Below are 6650 nucleotides of genomic sequence, written 5' to 3' on the forward strand. Positions count from 1 at the left end.
ATCGTGCAGACGCTGCAAAGCATAAGAGAAACGATATACATCTGGTATCGCTGTAATCGTACCGACCCGCAGAATAAAGTAAAATTGTCATTAATAGCGCATGGCGAACGCCGTAAAAAATTTTTTATTAAAAACATCAGAATTGCAGGTTTTGGGTCACCTGGCTTGCCAAAAAAATGAAATACAAAGTGATCAAAAAAAAAAAAAAAAAAAAAAATCGCATGTACCCCAAAATGGTACCAATGAAAACTACAGATTGTCCCGCAACAAATAAGCCCTCACCCAGCTCCGGTGGAGAAAAAAAAAAAAGTTCTGGCTCTCAGAATATGGCGATGCAAAATGTGCAGAGCTCTGCAAATGCGACATGGCGCCCCTACACCAGTCCAGCAAAATCGGTGCTCTAAAAGCCACTCTTTCCATTTTGAGCTCTGCCATGTGCCCAAACAGCAGTTTAGGGCCACACATGGGGTATTGCCGTACTCGGGAGAAATTGGGTAACAAAATGTGTGTTTTTTTTCTAATATTACCCCTTGTGGAAAAAAAATTGGGTGCAAAACTACATTTTTTTGGGGAAAAAAAAATAATTTTACATTTTCACTGCCTCATTCTAATACAATCTAGGAAACACCTGTGGGATCAAAATGCTCAATACACCCCTAGATGATTACCCTGAGGGGTATAGTTTCCAAAATGGAGTACATCTCAGGGGTTTCTACTGTACGGGTACCTCAGGCGCTCTGCAAAACCATCAACCAAAATCTACATGCCGAGTAGCACTCCTGCCATTCTGAGCCCTGTGGTGTATCCAAGCAGCAGTTTATGACCACATGTGGGGTATTACCGTACTCGGGAGAAATTGGTTAACAATTGTTGGGGCGCTTTTTCTCCTTTATTCCTTGTGAAAATGAAAAAAAATTCAACATTTTAGTGGAAAGAATGTAGATTTTCATTTTCACTGCATAATTCCAATAATTCAGCAAAAAAACTGTGGGGTCAAAATGCTCACTATACCTCTAGATAAATTCCACGTGGGGTATAGTTTCCCTAATGGGGTCACATTTTCCGAGTTTGCACTATTTTGGCCCCTCAGTGGCTTTGCAAATGACATGGGGCCGCAAACCATTCCAGCAAAACTCGAGCTCCAAAAGTCAAATGGCGCTCCGTCCTTTCTAAGCCTTGCCGAGTGTCCAAACAGCAGTTTATTACCACATATGGGGTATTGCTGTGCTCAGAAGAGTTTGCTTTACAAATATTGGGGTGTTTTTTTCCCTTTATCTATTGTAAAAATGAAAAAAATCTGAGCTAAAACGACATTTTATTAGAAAAAAATTTAGATTTTCAATTTCACAGCATAATTCCCATAAGTTCAGTAAAAACTGTGTAGGGTCAAAATGCTAACTATACCCCTAGAAAAATTCCTTGAGGGGTGTAGTTTCCAAAATGTGGTCACTTTTGGGGAGTTTCCACTGTTATGGTCCCTCCAGGGCTTTGCAAACACGACATGGCACCGAAAACCAATGCAGCAAAATCTGCGCTCCAAAATCCAAATGGCCCTCGTTCCCTTCTAAGCCCTGCCGTGGGTCCAAACAGCAGTTTATTACCACATATGGGGTATTGCCGTAATCGGGAGACATTGCTTTACAAATGTTGGGGTGCTTTTTCTCCTTTATTCCTTGTCAAATCTAAAACATCGTATGTTTTTTCAGAAAAAAAAAGTAGATTTTCATTTTCACAGACCAGTTCCAATAAATTTAGCAAAAAACCTGTGGGCTAAAATTGCTAACTATACCTCTTGAAAAATTCCTTGAGGGGTGTAGTTTCCAAAATGGGGTCACTTTTGGGGGGTTTCCACTGTTTTGGCACCACAAGACCTCTTCAAACCTGACATGGTGCCTAAAATATATTCTAATAAAATAGAGGCCCCAAAATCCACTAGCTGCTCCTTTGCTTCTGAGGCCGGTGTTTCAGTCCATTACCGCACTAGGGCCACAAGTGGGATATTTCTAAAAATTGCAGAATCTGGGCAATAAATATTGAGTTGCATTTCTTGGGTAAAACCTTCTGTGTTACAGAAAAAACTGTATTACAAATGAATTTAGTAAAAAAAAAAATTGACATTTGTAAATTTCACCTCTACTTTGCTTTATTTCCTGTGAAATGCCTAAAGGGTTAAAAAAAATTCTGAATGTGGTTTTGAATACTTTGAGGGGTGCAGTTTTTAAAATGGGGTGTTTTATAGGGGGTTTCTAATATATAAGGCCCTCAAAGCCACTTCAGAACTGAACTGGTCCCTGAAAAAATAGCCTTTTGAAATTTTCTTGAAAATGCGAGAAATTTCTGCTAAAGTCTAAGCCTTGTAATGTCCTAGAAAAATAAAAGCACGTTCAAAAAACGACGCAAACAAAGTAGACATACGGGAAATGTTAACTAGTAAATATTTTGTGTGGTATTACTATCTGTTTTACAAGCAGATACATTACAATTTAGAAAAATGCAGATTTTTGCAAATTTTCTCTAAATTTTGGTGTTTTTTACAAATAAATATTGAATTTAACGACTAAATTTTTTCATTATCATAAAGTACAACATGTCACGAGAAAACAATCTCAGAATCGCTTGGATAGGCAAAAGCATTCCGGAGTTATTACCACATAAAGTGACATGTCAGATTTGCAAAAATCGGCTGTGTCCTTAAGGGGTTAATGCTCAGAAAACTATCAACAAGCAAGATTGATTGTCTAGAATAAGCCTGAGTGATACTAATCTCTACATTACAATTCTCACAGTAGATTCCTCAGGATTTCAGGTCATATATTACCAATTCACAAGACCACACACACAGTATTCATTAAAGTGTCAGTAGTCTGAACAGCACCTGAGAACGAAAGGAAACTTAACATCCAATTTTCACAGCAAGAGGATTCTGTGCGGTCCTCAGATGGTTTCACATCAGATATTGTGGATAGGGTGCTCATCAAATTTTGTTTTAATGCAGGTAGAATAAACTAGCAAAGCCTCTCCTCCAATCTGAAGGCACTTAGTACGATCAAGGAGACATTGATCGATTTTTCAAGATCTCAATTATCAAAACATCTAGTCCATAGACAACCTGCAGCTGCTTATATCCACAAGCAGGGAAGTACTAAGGGTCACCAGATGTCAAAATAATGTGCACAAACGATAAAGCTAGGTAAAGCAGATTTTCTCAGAGGAACCAGATGAATCCAAAAGAACGGTCACTCAGAATTTTGCCTAATCACCAGGAATTAGTACCTTGAGAATGAGATTGAACGCGAATATAACCAGGTTTTACTGTCTCGCTCTTGTTTATGCATATCCTCCTCTTCCACTGATTCCAAGCGTCGTTTAGAATAAAAGGACTGCTACACCACCACCATTTTCACCCCAAAAGGCCTAATTTCCCCTAATATTGGCTTTCAAGCAACAGAGGCTTCCAAGTGAGCAATATCGACTATCCGAGGGAGGGAAACCACATACCTAGACGCAGCTTCCCCTCGCAAGATCAGCTGGCGGTAAGAAGCCGGTTACCGCCAACTTGATTTTAAGCTGGGTTGCCTTTGCAAGACCAGATCTGCAGCATATTACAGTAGCAGCAAAATGGTTGAGATTTCAACAAAACTCCACATGCTGCGGAAAATAAAATCAGCTGAGAGAACATTTGTAAATTAACCTGTGGTGCTTTTTTTTTTTTTTAACCCACAGCTTAAATGGTCACTTGTTGCAGGTTTTTCCCGTGGCATAGAGAAAGGTAGGTAAAAGCTGCAACACAGAGCAAACGTTGCAATTTTGGGGCGGAAAGGAAACTATTCTGCCGCAAAAATTGCACATCAGAAAAAACCCTTTTGTTTAAATGTAAATTAACAAAAGTCTATACTTACCCACCCAGTGTGGTCATAGTAACGGTTCTGTCCAATTATAGGCAGCATCATCATCGGAGGCTCGGCTGCATGGAGAACAGAGGACACATTGCTATGGCAAAGCCTGGTGGGAAGGATTTTTTTATTATGCCAATCTGTTTCCTGCAGCAGATTCCAGGCCAAAAAAAACAACCACAATTTAGCGCAGTTTTTCGGCCAGGACTCCTTGTGGGTTCTAGGTTGGAAGGTTACGTACTTTTATTTAGCCCGGAGTAAGCATACCCTTAAAAAAAAAAGGTAACTTAAGTTTTTTTTTTTTTTACATGTCCGTTTTGATCACCTGTGTATGGGCTCAATAGAAATTGAGGGAAGCCGGTTGGAAACTAAGTGGCACAGCACTCACCTGAGCGCGTCGGGCTTGTTTTTTTTCTTCTTTAAATCAGATAGTTCAAGAAACAATTTTAGTTTCTCACACATACAAAAATGACACTAACATGTACTCCCCCCCCACCCCGTACTCCCAGATCTCTGTGCACCAGCGAGTCTTAAAAAGGATGCTGATGTTACATATTCACCAACGAAGGAGACATAGTAAAAATCTCAGGGTTTTTCTTCAATACCAAGTCAGTTACATGTGGTGCCATAAGATCATTACATCTCCTTGACTACCTCATCATTACCTAGCCCATTAGCATTCAAGTCTTGTTCTAAGTAGCCCGAGATGCAATCCCTGGCATTTCATTCCCATTGCTTTTCAAACTTATGTAATGTCTGCGGCAAAATTACTCATTCCAATAAACTGGAACTCCACGGAACCACCTCCCATTCGAGTGTCGGTAGACAAAATGGACCACCAGTGTAGGAGCTCGCCAGCTGGGAAGATAGAACACTCCAGATTTAACAGAACTTGGACGAGCACTGTATCTTCTCATGTAAATAGTTCATGTTTCTTGTGTATTTTGTATAGATCCTGACCATTGCGGTCTGATCTGTTGTACCCATTACCTATACTACCATACACTTTGCATATTGAGAATATACATATGTTCTCCTATGATTTAAGGTACAAATATGCACATTTTATTTGCCTCATCCTATTTGTTTTAAAATTGAATACCTTTGTGAAAAAGAATTTTGAAATAAAAACGTAGTGTCTGCAGCTTTGTTTTAGCGATTGGTGAGGATCTCAGTGCTTGGTCCCCCACCGATCAAAACTTCTGACATGTGACATAAAATGTCAAGTTTTTATAAGTTTCGTTATTCTTTAAGGTGGCAGTAGAATTAGTTTGGCATTTCAATTTTTTCAAAAAACACAACACGTTGCCAGACAAATATTTGCATTACAAGATCTTGGAATGACACGATGGCAATGTGAAAAAAAAAATGCCCAAAAAAGCAAAACACGCACACTATTTGAAAAAAACAAAAAAAAAAAAAACACAAGCCACAAAAGTGGCATGTTTAATTTTACCAAAAATATTCTGTATTTTTAGATGCTTATTTGGGGCCAAAAATAATGCCAAAGTGTGTGAAGATGTTCCTCTGGTTAAGGCTACCACTCATGAAAGTGTAGTGAAGGGGCTGACCTTCTACGGTTAGGCTAATAAGCATAACACTAATGTAAACATATATAGGGTCAATAAACTGCACTATTTATGGATGCTGAAACCGGACCACAATTATCCAGTGAGAGACTAAAAGTGGGAGAAGATTGTGGATTTTCATTGAGCGCCACACAGTAAGAATGGACGTTGTATGGCAGATACAGCTTATATTCTTTTCTTGTGACTCCCAATGAATATCCACGAGTATTTTTCCACATTTGTTCTCTCTACAAAACAGGAAGTGAAAGTCTATTGTGAGATATAGTTTTTGTTTAAAACTATATAGTTATGATATGGACAATTACAATCATAAAACTTGAGTTAGACAATAGGCTCTTTTACTCCAAACATGCTTGGCAGGAGCTCCCAGCTCAGACGTACGTGTTGCAGGATTCCTGGAGTTTGTACCTCTTTGACAAATTATATTTCCTGGTGTGAAAGTCATTTAGTGTTTCATTGTAGGAAATATGCAGTAACAGCAAAAATATGGCACAAAGCCTTGAACGCATGCGGAAACTATGAGAGCTATTTTTTTTGTTTACATTTTTTGATTTTTTACTAAATCGAAAAAAGTCCAGGCTTACAAATTCCATACATGATTTTGAAAAAGTCAGTCTTCAAAGTAAAAAACATGTGGTGCACTCTATTTATTAAAACTGCTAGACAAAAAAAAAGGAAACTATATCCAACAATACAATTTCCAAAAGACGTTTCCAAGCAACAAAAGCACAATATGAAAATCATACTAGGAGTAAGATACACACAATAGAGAAAATCACATTAGGTTTTATGCTAAACAATAAGACCGTGTGGTGGGGAGGGCAAGGCGGCACTGGATAAGATACCAGGAAAAGAAAACACCTTCAGTTTAGGCATATTGAATAAATGCAGCTTTAGGCTATGTTCACACGGAGTATTTTGGGGGAGGAATATCTGCCTCAAAATTCCGTTTGGAACTTTGAGGCAGATTTTCCTCTCCCTGCACGCCGATTTTCGCGCCGTTTTTTGCCCGCGGCCATTGAGCCATTGATGCCGACGCCTACCATTGAAATCTATGGGAGGCGTTCTCTGGCCGTTTTTGCCGAGTTTTGCGACGCGGTTTCCGCGTCAAAAAACTCGGCAAAATACCCCGTGTGAACATAGCCTAACTGATATTTGATGAAAATAT

Source organism: Rhinoderma darwinii, chromosome 4, assembly GCF_050947455.1.
Source record: "Rhinoderma darwinii isolate aRhiDar2 chromosome 4, aRhiDar2.hap1, whole genome shotgun sequence".
NCBI lineage: Eukaryota > Metazoa > Chordata > Amphibia > Anura > Rhinodermatidae > Rhinoderma > Rhinoderma darwinii.